Genomic DNA, 13,875 nt, shown 5'->3' with positions numbered 1-13,875 from the left:
GAGACAACCCACAGAATGAGAGAAAATACTGGCAAACTACCCTTCTAACAAGGGATTAGTAATCAAGATAGACAAGGAACTCAAATGACTCTAGAAGAAAAAATCTAATAATCTGACTAAAAAATTGGCCAAAGGTTTTAATTGATATTTCTCAAAAGACATGCAAATGTCAAACAGGCATATAAAAAGGTGCTGAACATCACTGATCTTTAGAGAAATGCCAATCAAAACTACAATGTGATATCCTCTTGCCCCACTTAGAATGGCTTTTATCCAAAAGACAGGCAATAACAAATGCTGGTGAAGATGTGGGGAGAGGGGAAACCTCATACACTGTTGTTGGGAATGTAAATTAGTACAAACACTATGGAGAACACTTCGGAGTTTCCTCAAAAAACTAAAAATAGAGGTACTGTATGATCCAGCAAACCCACCGCTGGCTAGATACCCAAAAGAAAGGAAATCAATATACTGAAGAGATACCTGCACTCCCATGTTTGTTGCAGCACTGTTCACAATCGCCAAGGTTTGGGAGCAAACGAAGTGTCCATCAACAGATAAATGGGTAAAGAAAATATGCTTATGCGCAACGAAGTACTATTCAGCCACGGAAAAGGAGATTCAGTCATTTGCAACAACATGGATGGAACTGGAGGTCATTATGTTAAGTGAACAAGCCAGGCACAGAAAGACAAACATTGCTTGTTCTCACTTGTTCACTTACTTGTGGCATCTAAAAATCAAAATAATTGAACCCATGGAGATAGAGAGTAGAAGGATGGTTACCAGAACTGGGAAGGATAGTAGTGGGCTGTAGAGGATGGTTAACGGGTACAAAACAATTGAATGGATGAATGAATAAATAAGGCCTAAGTATTAGATAGCATAACAGGGTGACTAGTCAAAAATTTAACTGTACATTTAAAAATAAAGAGTATAACTGGACTGCTTGTAACACAAAAATAAATGCTTAAGGGAATGGATACCTCATCTTTCATGATGTGATTATTACATATTGCAATCCTGCCTCAAAACATCTCATGTTCACCATAAATATATACACCTACTATGTACCCACAAACATTAAACATTTTAAGAAAACACAAAAAGAAGACAGCAAAATATCTGCAAAAAACAAAACAAAACAAACAAACAAAATTAAATAGGCTGATGATTTGACATCCTCTCTCCTGATAAAAAAAAATCCATGATCTTGTATCCCTTTAATTTGTTCTTTTTGTTTTGCTGTTTCTTGTCCATTAACCTCCTAAAATTGTTTGAGTCAGCAGGTTTTGCAGTGCCTGTGGTCTTTTCCTTATGGGTGAGTTTAGGCGACTTAAAGACTACCAAGAAGATATTTAAGGCTTCTGTCAATTTCTTTGAAAATAGCAGAATTTAAAAAGTGGAATTTCCCTCTTTCAGTGGCTGCTTTCTAGAGGAAACCTAACCTCTGGGGATCTTTGCCAAGAATAAATGGAGGGGTGTATTATTTGCTGGCCATTATCTTTGAGTTCAGACAGCCTCCTCCTGTCTCCTGGCCCCAAGGTATAAATAGAGACACAGAGGAGACTGGCGAGATCTTGCTGACAGCCCTTCCAAACTTCCAGCGGGATGACTCTGCCTATAGGAGTCTGTCTCATGGGTGGGCAGCTCTCCTGTCAACAAGGACTTGTTTTCAGAACAGTGGCCCCTCTGGCTTCCCTTGGCATCTGTGCATCTGTCCATCCACCTGTTTCCTTTTAGGCATTTTTTAAGGTACTATACATGAGAAAATGAACAAGAGTGGCTTTTACCTTCCAGGAGTTCCAGTTTACTTGAGGTGACAGATACATAACTAGATGACAATATGACATTAAGTCTTTGGAAAGTATGGATGAAGGCCATGGGAACAAAGGAGAAGGGGCTGTAGGCACTACCTGGGGGAGTCCAGGAAGGCTTCACAGAGGAGGTGGCATTTGAGCTGGACCCTGAGGAATAAGAAGGCGCTTATCACATGGGACCAGCGTAGGCAAGAGACCAGATTTGCTAAACCAGCTATGGTACGTATTTGGGAAAGGGTTAACAAGTGGATGTGACTGATTCATTCTACCATCTATTTCCATACAGTTTGTAACTTGTGTCCTTGGATGAGAAGAGAATTAAGGAAAACAGAGAATCCCCTTCCCTGTCTAGCTTGGCAGCATTGCCCTTCTTGTTGAAAGCATTGATTTATTTGCTTTCCCCATCTGGCCTTCCAGGCTGAAGCACTGAACATTTCTACTCTTTTTTTTTTTTTTTTTTTTAAATGTACATTATTCTTTTGGAAAACTGTTTTGGGGAATTTGAAAGACAATACTTCCACTTCTTTTGTTTTCCTTAATCAAAAGCCTCTGCTGTCACTGGCAGTTCTGCATTTCTTCCTCTCCAGCTTCCCCCAGGGGCACACTTGGAGACTGGAGAGGGGCTGGAAGTGTCTCTTGGGCAATCCCCGGAGACTGCGACTGCCTCGCGAGCCAGTTCCGACTCCTTTAGGGGCCTTGCCCCTTGAGGTCCATCAGGATGAACTCTTGTCAGGGCTTTGCTCTTTGGGAAGATTTTTCTGTAAACATGTCCTCTTTGGAAGAACAGACATTTTCTGGGCTTTCTTCCTTCCTTTGAACCACCAGCCCACACCATCCATTCTCCATCCACTGCGCGTTGTTTTCCATTGTGTTCTCTCTGTGCCTTTGGATCCCTGATCTGGTGTCTGTGTGTGAGTAGCGAGTGGTGTTGGGGGCAGAGGGCGAGGAGAGGATTGTTCAGCATTAGGGGACAGGACAGGAAAAGAATATAGACTTACAATATAATGAGGGTTTTGATGCCACTGACCCCTAATTGTCAGTGTTCTTGGTAGGTACTCCTACTGTTAATAACTCAAAAGGTCAGACAGTTAAGCATTATTTGATTTTAGAATACTTTTTTTTTTTTTTTTTTGAGATAGTGTTACCAAAGCTGGAGTACAATGGCACGATCTTAGCTCATTGCACCTCCGCCTCCCTGGTTCAGGTGATTCCTGTGCCTCAGCCGCCTGAGTAGCTGGGATTACAGGCATACGCTATCATGCCCAGCTAATTTTTGGATTTTTAGTAGAGACGGGGTTTCACCATGTTGGCCAGGCTGGCCTGGAACTCCTGTCCTCAAGTGATCTGCCTGCCTTGGCCTCCCAAAGTGCTGGGATTATAGGCGTGAGCCACCATGCCCAGCTGATTTTAGAATACATTTCTTAATCAACCTTTGGTTTCTTTATTGTTTGGTCAGGAACCATGGGGAATTTTAGGGTTTTAAAGAGCATTAGTCCTGCTGCATTATTGTGAGGTGAGAAAATCAGGAAGCTAAAGTCAGGTGCGAGAGCTGGGAAAGGCTAGCATTGCTTATCAATGTCCCAGACAGAGGCTTTATTTTGTGCAAATCATTTGGCCCAGCCTCATTTTGCTCAGGCATTCCTTATCAAGATATTTACCAGCTCTCTGGTTGCAAGCCACAACAGCTGCCATTCTTAATGAAAACACACTCTCAACCCTACAGGTGGCTCCCTTACTGGGTGCCAAAGTGAAAATCCTGTGACACAGCTCCCTGTTTTAGCAGACACAGAATGTCAGGGGGATGAATGAGCCCAGAGGCCATCTGTTCGAACCCTGAGGTCCAGATTGTTCACTAGCTTTTCTGACGATATACGCTGAATGGCAGAAATAGGACTAGAACCGCCGACTTGTTCATTTTTAGCCCTGCACTGCTTCTACTTCACTGAGCCACTTTCTGTGTGTGCGAGTGCTCCTTTAACAACCACAGAGTGACTGGGTTGATGCTGACCACATTATCGGAGCTTCTTCTGCAGTGGTTCTCAACCCTGGCGACGTATTCATATCAGCAGGGGGGCGTTTCAAACGTACCCACACCCAGGCCTCACTCCAGAACCTGAGTTTCTGGGTGTGGGGTCCCGGTATGAGTATCTTAAACAGTTTCATGATCTAATTCTAAAATGCAGAGAGGATTAAGAACGCTTAATAGAGGAAATAGAGCCTTTCCTAAGAATTCTTAATTTGCTGACTGGACAGCAGAGTTCGCTAATGCAAACCTAATATCAGGCGTCCCCAAACTACTGGCTGCCGGCCGCATGCGACCCCCTGAGGCCATTTATCCGGCCCCCGCCACAATTCAGGAAGGGGCACCTCTTTCATTGGTGGTCAGTGAGAGGAGCACAGTATGTGGTGGCCCTCCAACGGTCTGAGGGACACTGAACTGGCCCCCTGTGTAAAAAGTTTGGGGACGCCTGCCTAATATCATTCCTCGACCTGAGAAGATAGTCTCTCCAGGGACAGGTTAAAGCCTAAAGCAAACATTTTTTTTCTTACTCCAAATTTGCAAGTGATTCAGATATTCCCTGACTAATTTATAAAGGAATATGAGGCTCAGAAACCCAACAGAAATACAGAGATTTTCCTTTTTTTTTTTAAAGTGACTTGGACCATCAGCAGGGCTAGAGATCCCATCCTCCCTTGTCCTGCTCTACCCCCGATTGAAATTTGAGAGTAAATTTGTTTTCCATTAGTGATAATTAATGTCAGATTCTGGATCTATTTGTTACAATAAAGCAGCTGTTTATAACAGAAATGGCTCAGGCTTTGTCATACAACCTGTTTTTTCAAAATCCTGCAAAGGTGTTTAAAGGATAACAACTGAAGTTGTCACACTCGCTTCTAGTATCTTTCCTGCTTCCCCCTTTTATCTTTTGAGGGGAAGATGGGAGGCTTGGGGAGAGATTGCTGTGGGGTGTGCTGGATAGAACAGCTGCTCAGGCTGGTTTGGGACAGCACCTCTTCCCCTCTGAAGTTAGCCACGGTGGAATTATTGACAACACGGAAATCAGCAAACGCTACAAATTCAGGATCATTTTTTCCTCCCTGGAGAACACGCTGTTAAATGTTTACCAGCATACCACATGTCACAGCTACTCTCTGAGGAGTTTCCAGATAAAAGATGTGAGTGTGTTTACCAGGGATTGTATTTAAATGTTTTCTCCAAAGAAGATTCTGGGTGCCTGTGGTATTAACACCACGCTTTCATAAGGTATCTAAACGCCAGTTCAAACATCCCATGCTTGAAATCAAACATCCAGATTCCTATCTCCCGCCAACTCTGAGTATGTTCCTTCCATAGTCTTTCCCAGATCAGTAAATAGGAACTTCATTCTTCCACTTATTCCAGTGGAAAATCTTGGCGTCATCTTTCTCACACTCCTCATGCTGACCCGTAGCAAATCCTATTGACTTTCCTTCAGAACACAGAACAGCCAGGACTTTCAGCTCCACCATTGCCACTGGTCCAAGCCACCGTCATCCCTCATCTGGATGAGTGCAACGGCCTCCCGACAGGTCTCCCTGTTTCTACCTCTTGTCCCTCCAAGTCTGTCTGCCACAGAGAGCAGTGAGGATCATCTAAGCGTGAGTGTCCGATTATGTTGCTCAAAACCTTCCTGGATCTATTTGGTACAATAAAGCTGCTGTTTATAATAGAAATGGCTCAGGCTTTCTCATACAACCTGTAACTTTAAAATTCTGCAAAGGTGTTTAAAGGATTTTGGATCCTTTAAACGTAGCCAGGGTTGAGAACCATGGTACCAGAAGCTCAGCCTTCCCATCTCACTCAGAGTAAAAGCAAGGGTTTGCCAGGCCCTGGTGATCTTTCTGATTCTATCTCCTTCTACTCTGCCCCACCTTGGTGTCTCTCTCTCAGTTGCTCTCTTTCTCTTTCTCTTTCTCTCTCTCTCTCTCCTTTTCCCCTCCCACCCCCTTGGCCATACTAGTTAATTTGCTTATTATTGTTATTATTATTATTTTTTGCTTCTATCACTCCTAGAACATAAGCTCCAAGTTTGCAGGGCTTTGCTTTGTTTGCTGCTATATCTTCAGCACCTAGAAGAATGCTTGGCATATAGTAGGCAATACTCAGCAAATATATAAATGTTTGCGAGGGTGTACACACAGTGAATGTGCGTGTGAGTGCATCAAGCCATATGAAATTGACAGTACTGGCCACTTTTGACAGTTGTTATTACCAGACAGTATGGAACTTCAACCATTGTTTCATTCAACTCTTCATTTTACAAATGAGGCCTTCGAGATCATTAAAGGGCAGATGACTCACTCTAGAAACAGTTAGTGATGGGATCGCGTTTTCCTTTATAAGCAAAATGTTTTCGTAAGCAGAACACCCAGATAATATCAGTCAGTGGTCTGTAGGATATTAGTCCTTCTCGTGTGTTATGGTTTTTGTCTTCATCTCTGAGCAGGCTAGGAGAAATGCTTTCAAAGAGACTTTTGTGTCCTTTGGATAGGATAATGCTTTCCAGAGCACTCAGAGAAGGCTCGGAGCTGCTCCTATACCACCGTCAATAGGGTGTCCTTCTGCACCAGTCGAGTTAGGGCCAGGAATCACTTTTTGCTTACCGCTTTGGGCCCTTGGCAAGGAAGCTTGCAGCTCAGTGCCTTCGGCTGTCAAATCTGGACTTAACTACGAGACTTGAACTAGGAACACTTGGAGCACGCTTAGAGTACGTGTGGCTTTTAAAATGCCAAAGTCCCAGCTCTGCAAGCATCTTACTCCATATTGGTGCCAAGACTCCTTCCTGGAGAGTCAAGTTTTGAGGAGAAAAGATCTCAGTAACCCTCCTCATGAAAAAATATGAGGGAGAATGCTGACTTCTTTGGGGAATCTACTGTATAGTAAAATTTGGATGGTTTCATCTGATGTTTCCCAATAAATAATGTTTGATGTGAATTTATTGCTTCATAAAATTTACTAGAAGGGAGAAGAGGTGTTGGGAAGGCATTTGGACTGATTTTCAAATGAATCAGGATTTAAAAGCAATTCAGGATGAAAACTCTCATGCTGACACTAAACAATAGCGATAGTCCTTATCAACAAAGCTTGAAGTTCTTTTTCTGTGATATTGTTACTCTGAATTCTTTAAAGGTTGCAATTGGCTTTACTGGGAAAGCTCTTTGCCCTTGGAATAATTTAGCTACAGACTTGCATGCTTGGGTTTGGGTAGTTATGAAGAATTTTCCTCAAAAATGGATGCAAAGACTCCTAAATGGCAGGCTCAATTTGTAGAGATACATTTCGCAATTTTTCTTCCTGAACGTTGGATCATTGGACTTCTCAAGGCTACACCTGACATCAGGATAAGTAACCTTTCAGGATGTCTGTACTAAAAACCCAGGGCTCTGTCCACAGAGTTGTGGAAAAGTCTGCTAAATTAATTCTGTGCTTACAGTTGTGCTAAGAGTTAGACTTTCATAAGTCTTACTCAGTAGCTATGTCTATACCTTCGTATGTGGCTACCAAATTTCCTATCAGAGGTGCAGCTAACCACCATGGCACATGTTTACCTATGAAACAAAATTGCACGTGCTACACATGTATTCCAGAACTTAAAATTACACACACACACACACACACACACACACACACACACACACACACGTGGGTGTGTATTTATAAATATATATTATATATAAATATAAGTTATTTCCATATATTATATAGATTATGTATATATCTATATAATATCTGGGAACATGTATATGGGTTCACTTCTTTGGTCGGCTCCCATATCCTCTATTATGGGCTTTATCATATCTTTCTTACAGAGGCTGGAAAACTTCCCAGTCGGAAATGCTTCCAAAGCATGTGATCCGCCTTCTTCTACAGTTTGAGCTCGTGAGTGCAGCTGTGGAGACTTCTGGCTGGGTTCAAACCTCAGCTCTGTTAGCCATGGGACTTTGGAGCAAAATCTTCTCTTTGCTCCAGTTTCATCATCTGTAAAATAAGAACAATAATAATACTCCTGATCTTGCAGGGTTTCTACAGGGATTAAGGAAGCTAATATAGGTAAAGTATTTACAACCCAATACATAACAAGCACTCAACAGACACCATTATAATTATAAGACTATCTCAACTTACCTATATTTAAACAGCATCCCTTGGTCATCAATGACTCTCCCAGTACCATCTGCTTCTCCAAGATAATTACGTGTCTGTTCAAATCATCCATTGGGTTGGACTGTCCATATGGTCATGTACTTCATTTTGTAGGTACTATATGATGGCATTTTTCTTGAGTGACCACTCTTTCTCTACTTCCAGTGCTTTCTGGCTCATTCAGTAACAGCCTGGAAGTACTGTCATGGACTCTCTCATCACTTTCCTTCCTTTTCTAAAGAACTAAGGGTTTTTATTTCTAATTAGACAATTAATGTTTTATAAACATACCCATGGCCATGTTTTCTAGCTGTAAAGCAGTTTAATTAGAGACTGCTCATTGACAAGCCCTACAAGTGTTAGGCTGGTATTCTCTTAGGAAGGTGAAGCCACATATGCTTCATGAACTATTCTTGTCACTTATGGCAGGAGGTGGGAGTGGTACACCTTAGCAACGCTCCGACCAGATGGAGGGCACGTGGACAAGCACCTAGAGAATGTCAGATACAGGCCAGAATGCAAAGAAAGGCCAGAGGCTCAGGATGAAGTAAGCATGAGGATATCTGAATAGAAGCCACAGAAAGCCAGGAAGGAGAGTCCCAGAATTGTACCCTTGAAACAGGAGCCCAAGGTTACTGCCTGCAGGGTAGGGGAGGCAAGGCAGATATGGTGTAGCTGATCAGGGAAAGGGTGACACAGTGGGCAATTTCTGAGACGTTGTTGGCTCAAGCCACTTTCCAAGGGCCAGGTGTGTACTTACCTGCTGCCCAACATCGAATATTTCCAGAACCACCTTTAGGTCTTGGCCTACCCTTGTAAGGGATGAAAGAATACAAGCTTGTGTTATAATTCAATTATAATTAAAGTCTCCACCCACATTTGACTGCAGACAGGAACTCGGGAAACGCCCCCTCCCTGGTTTCCATGCAATGCTCTTCTCTGCTTCTCCTCCTACCTCAGTATTGCCTTTGCAGTCACCTTCGCAGGCTCCTCTGCATTTCCCCTTGAAATGCTGATGTTCCTCAGAATTCTTGGTAGCCATCTCTTCTCATTCTTCCCCTCTCTGTATAATCTTGACTATATTTTTTCCTGTTTCTTCAAAATTTTATTGAAACTAGTCCTGAAAGACTTAAAATGTGAAAACCAGTCTCCTATACCAACTACTCCTATCCTGTGTCCATTCTCGCACAGCGGAGACAATGATTTTTCATTATTTTGGTTGTTTCTTTTGATAGTTTGTCTCTTTATTTACATAATATTTTCTGCTAGTTTTTTATTTATCAATTTCAGACAGTTTCTGAAATTAACAAAATCCTTCTAACATAGATGAGGATTTCACTGTCTTGGCTCTCCCAGGACTCCCCTCTCTGATACCCCAAAATGCTTAAATTTTTTGTTAAACCAGCTATTAGCATTTATCATATCACAACTGTATTCATACTATTCACTTTAAATTCAAGTAGAGGACTATGGTAAAATTTACTTTCTAGCATCTTTTTTATGTCTCCTGGAGTCAATCAATAATCACTTCTAATTCTTGTGGATTCTCCAAGGTAGTTATTTATTCTTTCTTTCTTTTTTTCCTGAGTGCTGCATAAAATCTGTCACAACCCTATCCATAGTTTTTCTCTAAATGCTTGCTCATATCTGGTTATATTTCAATTCTCCTGCTTTCCTTCTTCTCAGTCCCTTTCACCATAGCCCTCCCTTTTCCTCTTCTGGCCAGATCCCTTGTTCTCGAAATCCACTGGCAGGGGTATTCCCATGTTTGGTGAAGAATACCTTCTGAAAGCTTCCAAAGAAAAGGTGCATGGGAGTTAAAATTCTTTGAGGCCTTGCTCACCTGAAAAATGTCTTTAATTTACCTTCACAATTGATTGGAAGTTTGGATGGGTCTGAAATTATAGAATCAAAGCCATTTTTCTCTTGGAATTTTCAAGGCATTCCTTCATGGTGTTTTAGGTTCCAGTGGGGCACTTAACAAATCTAATGCTGCTCTTTGTTTTTTTCTTATTTTTCTTTTTTAGAAAAGGAATAATCTTTAAAAAAATATCAAAATGTAAGGCAATATTAAATTATAACTTCATGGATTTTTACAGATGTACTTGCCCATCACTGTAACCTCATTCAGATCACAAGAAGGTTCCTTTGGGCCTGTTTCCTGTCAATACTACCCCACCCCCAACCTAGAGATAACCACTTATCTGACAGCTGTCACCACAGATCAGCTCTACCTGTTCTTGAACTTCAAATATGGAGCCATACTCATTTGTGCTTGGCTTCTTCTGCTCCATAAAGCATCTATAAGATTCATTCATATCATTGTATGTATTAGCTGTTCATTCAGTCTTATACCATGTGCCGTTCTAGAATTTTTCTGTTCTTCTGTTGATGGACATTTGGGTTGTTTCCTGGTTTTGGCTACTATGAATACAACAACTATGAATGCCCAATGAACACACACTCATTTCTCCCAAGTAAGCACCTGAGAGTGGAATTGCTGCCTGCTAGAATCAGAGATACTCTCAGAGACTTGGACAGTTTCCCAAGGTAGATGAGCCACTTTTCACAATGTATTAGAGTTCCAGTTGCTCCGTTTCCTCCCAACATGTGGTATCGCCAGCCTGTTTAATTTTAGCCGTTCTTGTGGCTGAGTAGTGACATTTAAGTTGTCATTTGCATTTTCCTACTGTGTAATCATGTTAAACAGTTTTTATGTGTTTACTGGGAAGTTTTGCTCTTTTGTGAAGAGAAATAACTCTCTTTTGTGTGCCTATTCAAGTCTTTTGGCCACTAAAAAAATCGACTTGTATTTTCTTACTGATTTGTAATAACTGTTCATATACATTCTGGATGCAAGTCATTTTGATATATGTGTGGAGACTATCTTGTCAGGGTTTGATTTGCTTATTCACTTTGTTAGTGGCAAATTTAATTTTACCTAAGTCCAGTTTATTCATTTTTTTTCCAGTTTGGATTGATTCACTTTATTTATGTCAATGAAAAGATATGACAGACAAACCAAGGAAATTGCTAAAGAAAATGATTGAAACATAGGGGCTCTTTCTTCTTCAAAATTGTTTCTGTAGCAGCTAAAAATGTGTCTTGGGCATAATGTGTACTCAGTAAATATCTGTTGAATGATTACCTTAATAACTTAAACCAGAATTAAAAAAAATTGAACATTAGAAACTGTTTCTTACTTTACCTTCAAAGTTGCTCTCTCTTGTACTCTTTCGTCTTCCTTACTCAATCTTTTCTCACTCTCACTTTGGCAGCTTTTCTTTAGGTTTCTTCTTTTCCCTTGACCTCATTCATATGATCTTTTGTCTGTATGGTTTTTAGAAAAATTTTTATTATTTTTTTAATTGCATTTTAGGTTGTGGGGTACATGTGAAGAACATGCAAGATTGTTGCATAGGTACACACATGGCAGCGTGATTTGCTGCCTTCCTCTCCTTCACCTATATCTGGCATTTATCCCCATACTATCTCTCCCCACCTCCCCACCCCCTACTGTCCCTCCCCTATTTCCCCCCAACAGACCCCAATGTGTGATACTTCCCTCCCTGTGTCCATATGTTCTCATTCTTCAACATCCACCTATGAGTGAGAACATGTGGTGTTTGATTTACTGTTCTTGTGTCAGTTTGCTGAGAATGATGATTTCCAGGTTCATCCATGTCCCTACAAGGGACACGAACTCATCGTTTTTGATGGCTGCATAATATTCCATGGTGTATATGTGCCACATTTTCCCTGTCCAGTCTATCATTGATGGACATTTGGGTTGGTTCCAGGTCTTAGCTATTGTAAACAGTGCTGCGATGAACATTTGTGTGCATGTGTCCTTATAGTAGAATGATTTATAATCCTTTGGATATATACCCAGTAATGGTATTGCTGAGTCAAATGAAATTTCTATTTCTAGGTCCTTGAGGAATCATCACACTGTCTTCCACAATGGTTGAACTAATTTACATTCCCACCAACCGTGTAAAAGTGTTCCTATTTCTCCACATCCTGTCCAGCATCTGTTGTCTCCAGATTTTTTAATGATCACCATTCTAACTGGCGTGAGATGATATCTCAATGTAGTTTTGATTTGCATTTCTCTAATGACCAGTGATGATGAGGATTTTTTCATATGTTTGTTGGCCTCATGAATGTCTTCTTTTGTAAAGTGTCTGTTCATATCCTTCGCCCACTTTTGAATGGGCTTATTTGTTTTTTCTTGTAAATCTGTTTTAGTTCTTCGTAAATTCTGGATATCAGCCCTTTGTCAGATGGGTAGACTGCAAAAACTTTTTCCCATTCTGTTGGTTGGCGATTCACTCTAATGACTGTTTCTTTTGCCGTGCAGAAGCTGTGGCATTTGATTAGGTCCCATTTGTCTTTTTTGGCTTTTGTTGCCAATGCTTTTGGTGTTTTGGTCATGAAGTCCCTGCCTACACCTATGTCCTGAATGGTTTTGCCTAGATTTTCCTCTAGGATATTTATGGTGTTAGGTCTTATGTGTAAGTCTTTAATCCATCTGTAGTTAATTTTAGTGTAAGGTGTCAGGAAGGGGTCCAGTTTCTGCTTTCTGCACATGGCTAGCCAGTTTTCCCAACACCATTTATTAAACAGGGAATCCTTTCCCCATTGCTTGTTTTTGTCAGGTTTGTCAAAGATCAGATGGTTGTAGATATTTTGTGTTGCTTCTGAGGCCTCTGTTCTGTTCCATTGGTCTGTATCTCTGTTTTGGTACCAATACCATGCTGTTTTGGTTACTGTAGCTTTGTAGTATAGTTTGAAGTCTGGTAATGTGATGCCTCCCATTTTGTTCTTTTTGCTTAGAATTGACTTGGCTATGCGGGCTCTCTTTTGGTTCCATATGAAGTTTAAGGTTTTTTTTCCAGTTCTGTGAAGAAGGTCATTGGTAGTTTGATGGGGATAGCATTGAAATCTGTAAATTACTTTGGGTAGTATGGCCATTTTCACAATACTGATACTTCCTAACCATGAACATGGAATGTTTCTCCATCTGTTTATATCCTCTCTGATTTTGTTGAGCAATGGCTTGTAGTTCTCCTTGAAGAGGTCCTTTACGTTTCTTGTTAGTTGTATTCCTAGGTATTTTATTCCCTTTGTGGCAATTGTGAATGGCAGTTCATTCTTGATTTGGCTCTCTTTAAGTCTGTTATTGGTGTACAGGAATGCTTGTGATTTTTGCACGTTGATTTTGTATCCTGAGACTTTGCTGAAATTGCTTATCAGTTTCAGGAGATTTTGGGCTGAGATGATGGAATCTTCTAGATATACAATCATGTCGTCTGCAAATAGAGACAATTTGACTTCCTCCTTTCCTATTTGAATACCCTTTATTTCTTTTTCTTGCCTGATTGCTCTGGCTAGAACTTCCAGTACTATATTGAATAGAAGTGATGAGAGAGGGCATCCTTGTCTAGTGCCAGTTTTCAAAGGGAATGCTTCCAGTTTTTGCACATTCAGTATGGTATTGGCTGTTGGTTTGTCATAAATAGCTTTTATTATTTTGAGATATGTTCCATCAATACCTAGTTTATTGAGGGTTTTTAGCATAAAGTTTATTCATTTTTATAATAGTGAGTGCATTTGGTGTTCTGTTTAAGAAATCTTTGCCTATGTCAGGCTCACAAAGATACTCTGTTTTCCTCTGGAATCCTTATTTCATTACTTTTATGCTTTGATATAGGTTTGGATTTGGCCACTGGTACACACTTGGAGGGTTCTTTCAATCTGGAAACTTGTTCTGCAATTCTAGGACATTTTTGTGGTGTTATTTTTTTTTGATAATTTCCTTCATATTTTTATCCTTTTTGATTCTAGAATTCCTATTGGTCCACAGTT

Source organism: Saimiri boliviensis, chromosome 1 (genome assembly GCF_048565385.1).
Source record: "Saimiri boliviensis isolate mSaiBol1 chromosome 1, mSaiBol1.pri, whole genome shotgun sequence".
Taxonomy (NCBI): domain Eukaryota; kingdom Metazoa; phylum Chordata; class Mammalia; order Primates; family Cebidae; genus Saimiri; species Saimiri boliviensis.
Note: the sequence above shows the minus strand (reverse complement) of the source record.